Source organism: Bubalus bubalis, chromosome 24 (assembly GCF_019923935.1).
Source record: "Bubalus bubalis isolate 160015118507 breed Murrah chromosome 24, NDDB_SH_1, whole genome shotgun sequence".
Lineage (NCBI taxonomy): Eukaryota > Metazoa > Chordata > Mammalia > Artiodactyla > Bovidae > Bubalus > Bubalus bubalis.
This window is the reverse complement of record NC_059180.1, coordinates 34,612,480-34,629,362: the sequence shown is the minus strand read 5'-3', so window position 1 is coordinate 34,629,362 and position 16,883 is coordinate 34,612,480. Positions and strand designations below refer to the sequence as shown.

The 16,883-nt window shown below is 48.0% G+C and overlaps 1 protein-coding gene across 4 annotated transcripts in view; it reads left to right on the top strand.

The window, feature by feature from the left end:
* ABAT (4-aminobutyrate aminotransferase) overlaps positions 1 to 16,883 on the top strand; it is an 88,958-nt gene that overhangs the window by 27,941 nt on the left and 44,134 nt on the right. The window contains exon 2 of one of the 4 annotated variants that reach the window (XM_006063382.4): positions 10,702 to 10,816. The exons of 1 other annotated variant lie outside the window; for it this stretch is intronic. The gene's annotated coding sequence lies outside the window, so the exon portion shown is untranslated. Of the gene's footprint in view, positions 1 to 628; positions 1,095 to 10,701; positions 10,817 to 16,504; positions 16,532 to 16,883 lie in introns of those variants that run through there. 2 more of the 4 variants (XM_006063383.4, XM_025274692.3) reach the window with 2 other exon arrangements.

Genomic DNA, 16,883 nt, shown 5'->3' with positions numbered 1-16,883 from the left:
GGGCTCGGGGCAGGGGTTATTGTCCCCCACGCCACCCCCAAAGTTCAGGTTGAATTGCCCCAACGTGCTGATTACCGCCCCAAGTTCGCCGGTATCTGGCTTGTAATAATTATAGATTTCCTCTGCGATTTGATCTCATTGGTTGCCACGGCAACGGCGTAATAGCTCAACTGAAGCGCTGTCACGGTGATTTAGAACCAACTCGTCTCTCTTGCATCCTCCGGTCTGGGCGACCCCACCTCCTTGCAGTCGTCATGGCAACTGATGAGCAGCATGTGATAGAAAGCTCTGGGCTCCCCCCACTCAACCTCCCCATCTTGTGACCATTGCCACGCCCTCTTCTGGCCCACCCTGTGGACAGGCACTGACCCCAGCTTGGGCTGTAATGGGGAGGCTAGAGTAATCCCTCAGACCCCCTTCCACAGAGAGGGGTCAGATGGACTGTAAGGACCAGGGCAGCCGCCCCTCCCCCTGGCCCCGGAGGTCTTGGAGATGACCTGGCATTCCTCAGAGCCCCTCAGGGCTGTGACACAGGCTGGTTCTGCCACCACCGTCCAGGGGAAGCCATTTAGTCTTCCGCGGCCTTGGGTCTGTGCTTTGTAGCTTCAGGAATTCCTGAGCTGGCTAGAGAAAAATCAAGAGAGAGGTTCCTGGAAGAGGTCAAGGGGACAAAAACAGCCTATTTCAGAAAGTCCCAGAGCAGGTGGTTCGTGTGGATCTTTTCCTTTCTGCTTCTGTCCGGAAATCTTTCTCTCTGAATCCATCTTTCCACCTCACGCTCTCTCTCCCTTCCCTCCTCCTCACCTTCTCCCCATCCCTCTCCTCTAAGCGCTTGCTAGGAGCCAGCTGAGCGCATCCTTTTCCAAAGCTGCTTTGCTTCGGAGGAGCCCTGTTCCCCCTCCAGTATCTGAGCCAATGTTCTGGGGACAGCCTGGGAGTCTAGAGCATCCTCCCAAGGGGGGAACTGGTACCCAGCGGCGCCTCTTAGGATGAACCAGCTGACCGCGTCCCTGAAAGTCTGCAGGATGGCATAGAGGAGACATTGTGAGCAGGCAAGAGCTGGGCTTGCTGCAGGACCCTGACGGCCGGGCACTGTGAGTGCAGACGTGTGTGTGTGTGTGTGTGTGCATGTATTTGCACGTATTGCACGTATCTGCTGACATATGGAGGTGTGTCACTGTTATCTGTGGTAGTGGGTGTGTAAGTGTGTACCCCGTGGCACACGTGCAAGTGTGCCTGTGGGTGACTTTCTCTCTGAAGGACACACAAACCGGCATGACAGATTTTTCAAGGATATTTTGCCAAGAGAACATGGCAGGATGAGCCCTCCTATTTTAATTTTTTATTGAAGTATAGTTGACTTTTTTTTTTTGATGTATGAGCCCCTTTCAAATGATAACAAGATAAACAAAGATGGATGTTAAAATGCTAAGTAAGGAATTGAATTTGCATCAGTAGGTTGGCAGAACCACTTCTGAATGCATCTGCCTTCTGGCCCTAGAAAATGAAGTGAGGGTCACCTTGAAAGGGCATTTTTGCTCAAGCCCCCCAAAGAGATCCTTCCCTTTTGTCATAAAGGCTAAAACAGCACATACGCACACACACACACACACACACACACACACAGATACATACACGTACACACACACACAACTTCCTCTTTGAAACTCAAAGGCTCAGGGGCCCCCTTCAGGGCACATTTCACTTTCTTCCTCCACAAGACAGGAGGGGTTTGCTTGACATATGGGGGGCTTATGACAAGGAGATGTAGGAAACTTTGGCTGGAACGTGCTCACAGTGTTTATTTCTGTGGTCGATTAGAAGTTCCTTTTGTATTTTTTGACCGAAGCAGCCCAGGCCTCAGGAGGCAAGCAGGTTGAGAAAGGGAGATTTAATTTGCAGGGCAAGATGTGGGAACCCTGGCAACTTGCCGTGTAAGATCGAGCGGTTGGTGCGTGAGGGCAGGCGGCCACGTCGCCCCCTGGAAGGGAATTCTTTGTGCTTCTCCATTCCTGAATGTTTGGGAGGCTTGGCGGCCAGTATCTGCGGGTGAACGCTGCTGGTGGGCTGGGCAGTGCCCTTGGCATCTTGAAGGAAAGAACAGATCCGAAGACAAGGACCAGCCTCAGGAAGGTTCCAGTGTACATAGGCACAGACCCTGCTTATTCAGCACCTCGCCCTCGAGGCCTCGCTGCTACTCATGACTCTAAGTCGCCGCCCTCATTCCCCTATGCCACGGCCTCTGTCTGCAGAGGTCCCGCCACCCTGGCCCACCTGCCAAAGCTCTAATCACCTTTAAACATCCTCCGTCACTGCTTCCGGGAACCTCTTAGACCCAGGTAGACCTGATGCCCTATGTCCTCCTCTGCAGGCCCCCAAGTCTCCTGCACCTCTGGCATCAGGTACCCTGTAGACCGCTTTCTGCATTTACCCATGAGCTACAGTTAATTTTACAAGGAGTCAGAAAAATATAAAGACATTCAAAGTGACCAGCCTGGACTCTTAAAATATCAGTGGCATTAAAGGCAAAATGGCTGAGAAATGGTCCCAGGTTAAAAAGAGATGAAAAAAAAGAAAAAAATGAGAGAGAGAGAGATGAAAGAGCCTTGCACATGAGTGCAGTGATGAGTGGTTCCCAGGGGGAGTTTGAAAAACAGAAAGAGCCACCAGAGATGTTTTGGGGACAAATGGGGAAATTTGAATACAGAAAATATTTGATACTATTATGTAAAGAATCCACCTGCCAGTTCAGGAGACACAGGTTCTATCCCTGGATTGGGAAGGTCCCCTGGAGAAGGAAATGACAACCCGCTCCAGTATTCTTGCCTGGGAAATCCCATGGACAGAGGAGCCTGGTGGGTTACAGTCCATGGGGTTGTGAAAGAGCTGGACACGACTTAGCAACTAAACAGCAACAAATTATGTCAATGGTGAATTTCCTGAAGGTGACGTATCTTGTATCTCAGATCATTTGTACTGAAGTTCTATGAGACAAAGTCTCATTTTCAGAATGTACAGACTGGAGGATTTAGGGATGAAATATCACAGAGTCTGCAAGTACCTCTCAAAGAATTCAGAAGAGAGATAATCAGTACATTGATCGATAGATGGGATAGGTACATATGTGGCTCAGTGTTAACGGTTGGTGATTCTGTGATTACAGGTGGTTGTTGAGTAACTTGCAACTTTTCCATAGGTTTGAGATGGTTTGAAGCCCACCACGTGCTGGACATTCTGCCTAGCTCAGTCCATGGATGGCCTTACGTAATGCTCAGAGCAGCCTCGGGATGGGGGAGCTCTGTCATACCCATTTTTCAGTTGAGAAAGCAGAGGCAGAGCCAGATTCCAGCAAAATCCACACAATGCCACTGCTCTACTGCCTCCCTTCTGGAGAAATTACGAAGGGAAGTCTTGCCTACTTCCAGTCTGAATCTGAGTGAGTTCACATCTTCACTCTGGTGTAGAGGTTAAGAGCACTGGATCAAGAGCCAGCCTGGGCTTATAGCCTGGCTCATCTACTTAGTGGTTCTGTGTTTTGGGGCAAGTCACTTAACCTCTCTGTACTTCCATTTATTTTTTGGTAAGAGAGGATGATAATTGTAACTGCTTCAGAGAGCCATTCTAAAAATTAAAAGCCCTAGTATATGGAGAAGGAAATGGCAACCCACTCCAGTGTTCTTGCCTGGAGAATCCCAGGGACAGGGGAGCCTGGTGGGCTGCCGTCTATGGGGTTGCACAGAGTCAGACATGACTGAAGTGATTTAGCAGTAACAGTTAACAGTATATGTAAAAGCTTGAAACAGAGTTTGACCCAAAGCAAGTGATCCCTGGTGGCTTAGATGGTAAAGAATCTGCCTGCAGTGCAGGAGATCTGGGTTTGATCCCTGGGTTGAGAAGATCCCCTGGAGAATAGAATAGCAACCCACTCCAGTATTCTTGCCTGGAGAGTCCCATGGACAGAGGAGCCTGGCCGGTTACTGTCCATGGGGTCACAAAGAGTCAGACACGACTGAGCAACTAACACACACACACACACACACACACACACACACACACACAAGTGACCACTAAATATTGTTGTTGCTATTTCTCTTGTAAACCCAGCGTCCTTGCCTCGGCCAATGATGGATAATCCTAGAGGGGTCTTTCTCTTCCACACCCAGGCCTGGCTTGCTTTCTAGACCCTGGCAGTCTCTGCAGAGATATCAGGCTGGGGTTGGGGGGTGTGGTAAGAGGCCATCTTATCCCACCTCTTCCCAGCAGAACTGCCCTCCACAAGTCACCTGCGAACCAGTTTCTCAGGCATGCTGTAAAGACCTCCAGGAAATATGCACCAGTTTAGTCAGAGCTCATAAGCCCATGAGCTCACCAGAGACTTCAAAGTCCATCCCCAAAGGCTGGAAGCAGGCGCCTGTGTTTTGTCTGTTGGGTGTCGCTCTCACCGCTTGACGTTTTAGGGGCAACACCTCGGGGTGATCGAGAAAGAATCTCGATCGGGAGTGTTTATCCGTTCCCTCATGGCCTTTCGGTTTTGTGAACCAGATGTTCGCACTCTTGAAAAGTCATCCCAGAAGTGGACTGTGGGGGCCGGGGGTGGGTGGGGGGTCGTGTCTCAGTCCTGAGCAGCTGGGGTGGATCCTCAGTCACCCTGGTCCCCATCCATGTCCCCCTTTCGAGGTGTGGGAAAGGAAAGGACTGTTACCATAGTGACCACAGAACCCAGGCTGCCTCAGCGGGACCCTGTGCTCGGAGCATCCAGCGTGTGACGTGCTGCTCGGTGCTGGAGGTGATGGGACGAACGAACGGGCTGCTCTCTGTCAAGGGATGCTGATGACTCTCATCACAATGGGAAATTACCTTGTTTATTTATTTATTGTCTGTCTCTTCGGCCGGAACAGAGGGCAAGGACTCTGCTGTCTGGTCCCACCACCCCCACCTGGGTCCTCGGGATTTACTGTTGTGTCTTTAGGTGACAGGCGGTCAGGAAATAGCAGAGCCTGATGGCAGACCTGTGAATGAATGAATGAGTGAATACATGCATTTCACAGGCTAAAGGCAGAGACAGGGATTGTGAACATATTGTCACAGTACCAGTGAACATGCGTAAGCATATGTGTATTAATCTGTGGCTAATCTAATCATGACAAATATTGACAACTGGAACAAGGTGATAGGTAGAGCTAAGTTCGTCTTGTGTGTTTGCTTTTTTTTTTTGCACAGGGGGGCCCACACCATTCAGCTTGCAGAATCTTTGTTTCCCAACCAGGGACTGAACCTAGGTCCCCTCCAGTGGAAGCTCAGAGTCCTAACCACTAGACCTCCAGGGAATTCCCCTGAAATTTTTTATTAAAAAAAAGAAAAGAATGATTGCTGAGATTTCCCTGGCGCTCCAGTGGGAAGCAGGGGGCGTGGGTTCCATACCAGCTGAGGAACAAAATTCCACATGCCTCAAGGTGCAGCCAAAAAAAAAAAGAATGATTGCTGGAGAAGTACAGATGAGTGGTGTCTAACCCTGAGCTGAGTGTCAGGAAGGCTTCTTGGAGTTGGTGGCCAGAAATGGCCACTCTGAAAAAGCACCCAAGATTCAGGGAATATCCACAGGGGGAGGGGGCAAAGAGGACAATCCAGCAGGCAGGATCTCGTGAGAGATGACCTGGAGGCAGCAAAGAGCAGAGTATATGTGAGTCAGCGCCCAAGGGACAGGGGGAGGGACGGGACATACAGGTTGCAGGTAGGGGTGGGGGTGGGGGGTACCCAGATAAGCAGCTGGGCTTTATCCTGGGGGTAGCAGGGAGCCAGGGAATGTTGGGGCACCCGTGTAAACTAAGATGATTTCAATATAAAGCTTTTAATTCCTTCCTACAACCCTTACCTTTTTGCGTGGAGGATGGCTGGGGGTTTTGTACACGTCTCAAGGAGTATCCTTCCCTGGTGGTTCAGTGGTAAAGAACCCGCCTGCCAATTCAGAAGATGCAAGAGACTTGGGTTCGATCCCTGGGTTGGGAAGATCCCCTGGAGGAGGAGGAAATGGCACCCCACTCCAATATTCTTGCTTAAAAGAGAATCCCATGGACAGAGGAGCCTGGCAGGCTATCCATAGGATGGCAAAAGAGTGGGACACGACCGAGTGACTGAACAGAAGCAAGGAATATCATTTTAGAGATGTGCTTTTTTTACTTAGCAAGTCTGTTTTCCTAAAATTGTCTAAAGGCATAAAATGGAGGCATTTTTCTCAACGGGAGGTAAGGTAGAAGTAAGACAGAGAATGACTGCTGATGACGGAAACCAAAGGAGGTTTGGACACCTGGGTGGGTTTCTCCTCCAGGGAGCATGCCAACCAGGATAAATTCCATCCCAGGTTTTTTTGTTGTTCTTGTTGTTGTTGTTGTTTTGGTGGGGTGGGGGGGGGAGCTGTGCCATAAGGTATACAAGGCTACCTCAGTGGCTCAGCAGTAAAGAATCCACCTGCAATGCAGGAGTTGTAGGAGACTCAGGTTCAATCCCTGGGTCAGGAAGGTCCCCTAGAGCAGGGCATGGCAACCCACTCCAGTATTTTTGCTTAGAGAATCCTATGGACAGAAGAGCCTGGTGGGCTACAGTCCATGGGGTCGCAGAGTCAGACACGACTGAGCGACTGAGCATGCACGCATGCAGCATCTGGTATCTTAGTTCCCCAGCCAGGGATAGAGCCCAGGCCCCCTGCAGTGGACGCTCACAGTCTTAACCACTGGACCACCAAGGAAGCCCCCATCCCAGTTTTATTTACTCTGAATATCTGGCTCTATGTGGACAAAAGACAGGAGAGGTGATTGATATTTTGCACTTGCTTGACACTCTACTTTGCACACTGATAATCACCAGCAGCTGGGATCAGCCTTCCTCCTCAGGTTCAGGTCCCAGCCCTTTCTTTGGTGCTCTATTTTGTCCTCGGGGTCCCCCTCCTTTCAATAAACAAGCTAAACAAGGCATTGCAAGCTGTAGGGTTAAGAGCTTCAGCCATCTGCCCTCTGGTACCTTGGGAAGCCTCCCTAAACAGACAGGCTACATTTGATGTCTTAGATGCTGCCAGACTGCAGGGGACATCAGGGGAGGTGGATAAGACTGGCATGAGGATCTTGGAAATCAACACACGTGTGTCATCCAGAAGGCCCCAGGTCTTGGCCAGGGTCACGTGATTGACGGCCATTGTGCCAGTCAACAGCTTGATTGGTTCAGAAGACAGTGTTTCAGGGGCTTTTTCATGACTGTGTCCTTTGATCTCCCCTCCTCTTTGTTGTCCCTCCCGCACCAAAATTTTGAAAGCATAGGCTAGAAGAATTAGGAAGCAAGAAAAGGTAGGCAAACTCTTGGTCATATATTGATTTTTTTTTTAATTTTATCTTTTGGCCATTCCACATGGCATGTGGGATCTTAGTCCCTGGACCAGGGATCGAACCCACGGCCCCTGCATTGGCAGTGCAAAGTCTTAACCACTGGAGCACCAGGGACATCCCTCATATACTGATGTTTGAAATGTGCCGGCAGCATTCTCTGTTACCTGGAGCTGTCCTGAGCGCCATAGAGTCACAGAGATGTTGCTTCTTGCACACCAAGGACCTTACGTGCCTTAGGGTAGGATAGAGTGCCTTGTGGAATTCAGACCTCTGCACCCTGAAAGGAAAGGTGGGATAAGAATTGGGATGTAGGGAAAGTGCCAAGTGTGGGCTGAGGTTGGAAATGAACATGAGGCCAAAAGATGAAGACTTATTTGTTCTAGCTCTGTGAAGAATACCGTTGGTAGCTTGATAGGGATTGCACTGAAATCTATAAATTGCTTTGGGTAGTATACTCATTTTCACTATATTGATTCTTCCAATCCATGAACATGGTATATTTCTCCATCTATTAGTGTCCTCTTTGATTTCTTTCACCAGTGTTTTATAGTTTTCTGTATATAGGTCTTTGGTTTCTTTAGGTAGATATATTCCTAAGTATTTTATTCTTTTCGTTGCAATGGTAAATGGAATTGTTTCCTTAATTTCTGTTTCTATTTTCTCATTATTAGTGTATAGGAATGCAAGGGATTTCTGTGTGTTGATTTTATATCCTGCAACTTTACTATATTCATTGGTTAGTTCTAGTAATTTTCTGGTAGAGTCTTTAGGGTATTCTTCACAGAGCTAGAACAAATAATTTCACAATTTGTATGGAAATACAAAAAACCTCGAATAGCCAAAGCAATCTTGAGAAAGAAGAATGGAACTGGAGGAATCAACCTGCCTGACTTCAGGCTCTACTACAAAGCCACAGTCATCAAGACAGTATGGTACTGGCACAAAGACAGAAATATAGATCAATGGAACAAAATAGAAAGCCCAGAGATAAATCCATGCACATATGGACACCTTATCTTTGACAAAGGAGGCAAGAATATACAATGGAGAAAAGACAATCTCTTTAACAAGTGGTGCTGGGAAAACTGGTCAACCACTTGTAAAAGAATGAAACTAGAACACTTTCTAACACCATACACAAAAATAAACTCAAAATGGATTAAAGATCTAAACGTAAGACCAGAAACTATAAAACTCCTAGAGGAGAACGTAGGCAAAACACTCTCCGACATACATCACAGTAGGATCCTCTATGACCCACCTCCCAGAATATTGGAAATAAAAGAAAAAATAAACAAATGGGACCTAATTAAAATTAAAAGCTTCTGCACAACAAAGGAAATTATAAGCAAGGTGAAAAAACAACCTTCAGAATGGGAGAAAATAATGCAAATGAAGCAACTGACAAACAACTAATCTCAAAAATATACAAGCAACTCCTACAGCTAAATTCCAGAAAAATAAACAACCCAATCAAAAAATGGACCAAAGAACTAAATAGACATTTCTCCAAAGAAGACATACAGATGGCTAACAAACACATGAAAAGATGCTCAACATCACTCATTATCAGAGAAATGCAAATCAAAACCACTATGAGGTACCATTTCACGCCAGTCAGAATGGCTGCGATCAAAAAGTCTACAAGCAATAAATGCTGGAGAGGGTGTGGAGAAAAGGGAACCCTCTTACACTGTTGGTGGGAATGCAAACTAGTACAGCCACTATGCAGAACAGTGTGGAGATTCCTTAAAAAACTGGAAATAGAACTGCCTTATGATCCAGCAATCCCACTGCTGGGCATACACACTGAGGAAAGCAGAACTGAAAGAGACACGTGTACCCCAATGTTCATCACAGCACTGTTTATAATAGCCAAGACATGGAAGCAACCTAGATGTCCATCAGCAGATGAATGGATAAGAAAGCTGTGGTACATATACACAATGGAGTATTACTCAGCCATTAAAAAGAATACATTTGAATCAGTTCTAATGAGGTGGATGAAACTGGAGCCTATTATACAGAGTGAAGTAAGCCAGAAAAAAAAACACCGATACAGTATACTAACGCATATATATGGAATTTAGAAAGATGGTAACAGTAACCCTGTATACAAGACAGCAAAAGAGACACAGATGTATAGAACAGTCTTTTGGACTCTGTGGGAGAGGGAGAGGGTGGGATGATTTGGGAGAATGGCATTGAAACATGTATAATATCATATATGAAACAGAAAAAAAAAAAAAAGATGAAGACTTTCTTGGGACTTCCCTGGCAGTCCAGTGGTTAAGACTCCATGCTTCCAATGCCAGGGGTGTGGGTTCGATCCCTGGTCAGGGAACTAAGTGTCCACATGCTGCAGCCAAAAAAAAAAAAATATGCACAAACAAAAAAAGATGAAGATCTTTAAGAAGACTGCAAACAGTGATAGCTATTAAGTTTTTTTGTCCCTATAAAGGAAGTGTTTGTTGGTCTCAGTTGATTGATGAGGTTTCTGGGTAAGGACCACAACCACCAAACTGGTAATATTCCCAGATCTTGGTCTTCAAGCCCAGAGGGCCCTGGTTCCAACCCAGCTCCACGATCTCTGGCTGTGTGTCCTTGTGCAAATGTCTGAACCTCTCTGAGCCTGTCCCCTCACCTGAAAAATGGGAAGAGTAGAATTTGCATTTGGGGAGTAGGTGTGGGTCACGCTTGGCACAGCAGGCATTTGTTAACTGAATCATAGCAGACCCTCCATCAGATCCTTTGAATTTGTGAAGCTAAGGCATTTCCAAGGGATTGTAGGAATACTGTCAGGCATAGGTGGTAACTCCGATCACCAAAAGAGTGTTTCCAAGTCGCCCTCGGTGCAGACTGGGGAGAAAATAAATGGCTTGTTTGTAACACACTGTGGTATTTGCACCCTCAGCAGTTCCTGGAGTCCTTAAAATGATTTGGTTTCTCTGAACAGGGTTCCCTGTTCAGACGTGTCTCCTCTCATCACGCGGGCCTTAATCTGCTGGTTTTTCCTGTCCGCCCCCCCCCAGCCCCCCACCTCTCACAGGAACACTGGGTCCCCGGGGCAGAGCAGAGCATGTGCTCACTGGACCGACACCTGGTAAACATTCGTGAAACTGAGCAAACAGCGTTGGCACAGCATCTTTCCCAGCCCAGATTCTGTTCTCTCACTCCCGCTCCCTTGTGGGGTCAGAAATCCGAAACTCACCCGGCACTTCCAGGACGTGTCTTTCCGCTTATGTCTTGCCTCCAGATCGAAGCCTCTGCCCCTCCCATTCAGGGCTTGGATTCGAAGCCTTGTCTGTTATTTTCTCCTTTATTCTAGAGACGCCATGTCCATGCTGCCTGCGTGCGGGATTTAAGTTCACCTTATTCTTCCTGACGGGGCTTCCCAGGAGGCTCCATGGTGAAGAATCCGCCTGCCAGTGCAGGAGACACAGGTTCGATCCCTGGATTGGGTAGATCCCCTGGAAGAGGGCATGGCAACCCACTCCAGTATGCTTACTCAGAAAATTCCATGGACAGAGGAGCCTGGCAGGCTACAGTCCATGTGGTCGCAAAGAGCTGGACAGGACTTTGTGACTGAGCACGCACGCACACATTCTTCCTGATAGAGCCTAGGGGGCTGGGGCAGTGTAGGCAGGTGAACTGGGAGACAGAAACCTAAGGATGGAGAGATTGGGGCAGACCAGCTTCTGTCTCATGGAAGCTACATCTTCAGGCTCGAGCAGAGCCACAGATTTGTGCACACAAATGTTCCCTCCCAGGACGTCAGACTGTAGAAGAAATGCCTTCCCTACAAGGTGGAGGTTTCTTTGGAAACTGAGAACGTGGCCTGCGAGGAGCAGTCTCTTCTACGTCCTGTGTGCAGGCTTCAGTTGGCCAAATTCTGTGCCTCATGACCGCATGGGTAGGTTTAATTCTTCCCATTTCACAGATGAGGAAACTGAGGCCCTGGTGAGCTGAGCAACCTTTTTTTTTTTTTGGCCATGCCATACAGCTTATGGAGTCTTAGTTCCCCAAAAAGGGATTGAATCTGGACCCTCAGCAGGAAGAGTGCTGGACCACTAAGGAATTACTGAACTGAGCAAGTTGCCCAGTCATCAAGCTACTAGATGGCACATTTGAGCCCAGTTTCTGGCTGACGTTACTTTCTCAACTGCACCCTCGGTCTGTCTTAGGAGTCAACACTTGCCTGTTTCTAAGAACAGTATTCCTCTCCTCTTATACAAGTCAGTAATGATTGTATGGTGTTCCACCAGCAGGTTATAGGGAATCATGAATTCGTGAATGCAGGGAGGAAGGGCCGGGGTCTGTTTTGCAGAGAAAGCTGGGGTGGGGAGGGGGGGCTGGAGGAGGGAAGCCAGGTCCGAGATAAAACCTTCTGTCCCAAGGCCATCATCACAGGCCTTTGAATGGGGCCCTGTTAGCCGTCTGCAAAGGCCAGGCCTCTGGCTTTATTGGTTGCCATGGCGACCCCTGGCCTTGACAATGGAGGCCCACTTAGCTTGAGCCCGTCATTGCGTCCCACTGAGTCCGCAGAAAAGCCGACAGTTGGGGCTGCAGACAGGGAAAGGAATGTCCCCAGCCTCTGCCAGCGTTTCTGTCTCCGTTCCAAGAGCAGATAGAAGAATGAGAAAGAGTATTTGGGGGAGCCTCAGAGAAGTCCAGGGGTTCCATCTCCAGCCAGTGACATATGCAAATGGTAGAGAGATGAGTCCGTCTTCATCGGATGGTTTGGAGCGTTTATTATGTATGTGATGACTGTTTGCAGTGCGGCACTGGGGCTGGGGATAGCCGTTCACCCGCAGCTAGGCCATGAGTCATGTACAATTGGGGTTGTCCCCATTTTACAGAGGAGGAAGCTGAAACCCAGAGAGGTTACTTAAGGTGCTCAAGGTCACACAGCAGGCAAAAGAGACTGGTTTCACATCAAGCACTCCAGCTCCCCAAAGGGCCACCTTGGTCTTCATTTTTTTCTCTTCTTTCCCATCTTTGGAATGTTTACCTTTCAAAGCCATTTCCAAGGACTTGGGGGCAGTGCAGACCCAGGTCAAGTGCAGGGCCCACCGTCTACCCCTTAGGAAGGTGGTTGTAACTCTGCCTCAGGAGCGTCGCCAATCCCAGGCCACACTCGTGGGCGTCCCCGGAGGGAGGGGGTGTCATAGATGGAGAGCTCCCCTGATTCTTGCCGGCAGCGAGGGTAAGAAGCATCACTGGCTTTTGAGCCCCAAGACCATGGGGAGTCATTCACCTCTGAGCCTGTCACCCGAGGCGGACACAAAATGTCACACAGAAGGTACAGTGCACACAACAGGTGAGCCATAAGCGGCAAGCAATGCTGTGATTGTCGTTGTTCAGTCGCTAAGTCGAACTCTTTGCAGGCCCATGGACTGCAGCATACCTGTCTTCCCTGTCCTTCACTGTCTCCCAGAGTTGGCTCAAACTCATGTCCGTTGACTCCATGATGCCATCAACCATCTCATCCTCTGTCCCCCTCCCCCCATACCTTCTCCTCCTGCCCTCAATCTTTCCCAGCATCTGTGTCTGTCTTTTTATTTTCTATGACTTTTTATTCATAGAAAAAAATCAGAAGGTTTTTTTTTTTGCCCTTTCACCTGAATTCCTCTCGCCCTATTGATTTACACATTGCTTCTGCCCAGCCCACCCTCCAAATGCACCAGAAAGATAAGAGGCAGCGGAGAGAACTAATTAGCATTTTAATTAAAGGAACCGGGATAGGGAGCGGTGGGTGGAAACCCAAGGACTCCAGTATCTGGTGAGACCAGGGTTTCAACTTGTTTTCACTGAAACGCACACTGAGAAACAGGTTCTTTGTAGGGGCTCCACGTGTCTGAAACAAAGGTCACCCCCCACCTACCGTCCGCTCTGATGGTTTCTATTCTCTTTAGTTTATTGATTGATTGAAATTCTCTTTTGGTTCTCATCATGGCAAGCAGAAAAGTTCCTGTCTGATGCTAGCCTGCTTTTAACACCTGTCTGAGAGCTGCTTGGGGCCCAGCAGAGGCTGGAAACCTTGGGCAGTCAACCACATCCAGCTTTTAATTTGACAACCTGCCTTGATTTTATTACATTCTTTCCCTGATCACTTTTATTTGCAGCAAATGAAACTTTGAGGAAAGGATGCTGGGGAGTGATTAGTAGGGGCTGTTGTTGATCAGTCATTCAGTTCTGTCCGACTCTTTGTGACCCCATGGACTGCAGCTTGCCAGGCTTCCCGGTCCTTCATTGTCTCCCAGAGTTTGCTCAGACTCATGTCTATTGAGTCAGTGATACCATCCAACCATCCCATCCTCTGTCACCCCCTTCTCCTGCCCTTTATCTTTCCCAGCATCAGGGTCTTTTCCAGTGAGTCAGCTCTTGGCATCAGATGGCCAAAGTATTGGAGCTTCAGCATCAGTCCTTCCAATGAATATTCAGGGTTGATTTCCTTTAGGATTGAATGTTTGATCTCCTTGCAGTCCAAGGGACTCTCAGTCTTCTCCACCACCAGCTGTAGGAAAGTAATTTTAAATAGGAAAGCTAAAAAAGCAAGTTGATCTTAAGAAGTACATTAAGTGGGGACTTCCCTGGCAGCCCAGAGGTTAAGACTCTGTGTGTCCACTTCACAGGGCATGGGTTCAATCCCTGGTCAGGGAGCTAAGATCCCACATGCCACGTGGTGGGGCCAAAAAGACAAGGATTTCAGGGACCAGGGGTGCCTGGCAAGCAGCCTGTTTCCATTCAGAGTCAGGATTTCTCCAGCCCTACGTTGGTCCCAAGCCTCAGGGTGGGCTGGTACTCAGAAAGCTTCCCCTCCAGCCTGGGATCTCTCAGGCCTCCCCATCCCTTTTCCAGATGTGCAGCAGATTGCAGATGGGGGGACCCGGTGGAGGGGAGGCTGGTACCACTTCTGGGGTAGGAGTGGGGGCCGGGAGTAGCGCTGCAAGGAATTCTCCATAAACTGCTCCTCAGATGCTTCTCAGAGTCAGAAGGGGCCTTAGAAACGACATGACCCAACACCCACGTTTTACACACAGGAAATGGAGGCCAGAAGTGGGGTGTGTCTTCGATTCCAGAGCCAAACAAGGGCTGTGGTGGACAGGCAGAGACTCAGTGACTTCAGAGTTGGGGGAGGGGAGTACTATTATTAAATTGCCGTTTTAACATGAATTTTAGGCCTCCTCACTAATTTTATTGTTTTTTTTAATTATTACTTTTGTTTTTGGCTAAGCAGGGTCTTCATTGCTTTGCACTGGCTTTTTCTCTAGTCGCGGAGTGTGGGGACTACTCTCTAGTTGCCGGGTGGAGGCTTCTCATTTCAGCGACTTCTCTTGTTGCCGAGCATGGGTTCAGTAGTTGTGGCTCGAGGGCTTAGTTGCTCCTCAGTTGTTCTGTAGGATCTTCCAGGACCAGGGATCAAACTTGTATCCCCAGCATTGGCAGGCAGTTTCTTAACTACTGGACCACCAGGGACATCCCTGGATTTGCCTATTATCGAAGTTTCAGACATAAACAGAATCTTACAATAGGTGACCCTTTATGTCTGGATTCTTGCACTTAACAATGTCTTTAAGGTTCAGCCATGCTGTATCAGTGCTTCTTTCTTTCCTTTTTATGGTGAATAATAGTCCAAGGCATAGACAGACACATGTTGCTCATCTGCTCATCCATCGGTGCACACTGGGTTATTTCCACCTTTTGTGATTGTGAATGGTGCTACTGTGAACACGCGTGTTCATGTTTTTCTTCACGTTGCTGTCTTCAGTTCTTTTGGGTGTATATTTAGAAGTGGAATTGCTGGACCATATGGTAATTCTGTGTTTAACATTTTGAGGGACCCGTAATTCTCAAACCACCAGCTCTAAGGCTAGGGGTTTAGGAGTTGGTCCCTGGCTTCTTCCTCCCCATCAACTCCCACCCCACTTGATGTTCTCCACTCAGCTCATCCCAGCAAGTCCCCCTCCCCAACTCATCAATGACCCCAGCATCTCATTAACATCCCGAGTACCTATTCCCTCCTTGCCCTCTGGGACTTTGCTGAAGAGGTTCCTTCTGGATAAGACAAGAGCAACTGGCACCTTCCTTCCTTCGGAGGGTCTCTAGTGGGTTCCATCTGGCAATTAGAAGATTTTTTTTTTTTTGAATATTTGTTTACTTGGCTGCACTGGGTCTGTTGTAGCATGCGGAATCTTTAATCTCTATTGAAGCATGTGGGATGTTATAGTTGCCGCTTCCGGGGCTAGTTCCCTGACCAGGGATAGAACCCGGGCCCCCTGCATTGTGAGCATGGAGTCTTAGCCACTGGACCACTAGGGGAGTCCCGTGACCTAATTCTGTGCATCTTCCATTTCAGTGCTCTGAGATATCATGCTTGAGTCCATGGGCATTCCACATCCTTTCATGCCTTTGAGCATTAGCTCAGCTTCCCAGGTGGCCCTAGTGGTAAAGAACCCTCCTGCCAATGCAGGAGACATACACGATGCGAATTCGACCCCTGGGTCAGGAAGATCCCCTGGAGGAGGGCATGGCAACTCACTCCAGTATTCTTGCCTGGAGAATCCCATGGACAGAGGAGCCTGTTAGGCTATGGTCCATGGGGTCACAAAGAGCCCGACACGACTGAAGCAACTTAGCATTCATTTCTTCATTCATTACTTCCCCTTTCTGTCTATGGCTTCTGGAACTTTGCAGCTTTTCAAGGGGCAGCACCCCCCCACACACACCTAGAATTAATTTCTCTGTTCCCCTGGCAGCTTGTTTATACCAGAAGGTAAAGATTCCATTCCGTCTTATGTAGAATTAGCTGTTGACAGTGAACAGGGCATTTCTTCATCTACATATCCTGCCAGGTTATTTTAAGGATTTATTGACATGATGGGTAAAGCAGTTACTACATTAAATTCTCCTGTTTTCTCCCCCTCATTCCTCTGACACTAAATTATGAGCTTTAGAAAGAGAGCAGCATTTTATTTATCTTCATTTTCTCCTGTGTCTAGATAATGCAGTGCCTTCCGTGAAACAGGTACCTGATTAATTTTGTTGATTGGATTAGGGGGCCAGAGAAAGTGAATGAATGACATCAACTCTTCTGATTGTTGGAAATATATTGTGCTGAGAACCAACGTCTGATAGAGATCAGGTTTCGTTATAAGGTCAGTTTCAGCTGCGGGCCACTGAAATATCACCCAGATATATTTCCCAATGTGACATTTTGTAATTGAAAGTGTACGGGTGTGACTTTCACTTTTGCAGAGCATTCAAATGTTAATATTCGAGTTCTCCGAGATTCTCGCATTTTCAAACACACATCTAATGGAAATTGAATTGTGTGGAGTCCTTAGTGCTCCCATTTGAGACAAATAGTCTTCAAAGAGAGATAGCAATCGCTCTTTCTGCCTAGTTGTTGTGTTGTGCTTAGTCACTCAGTCGCGTCTGACTCTCTGCGACCCCATGGACTGCAGCCCGCCAGGCTCCATGGGATCTCCCAGGCAAGAATACTGGAGT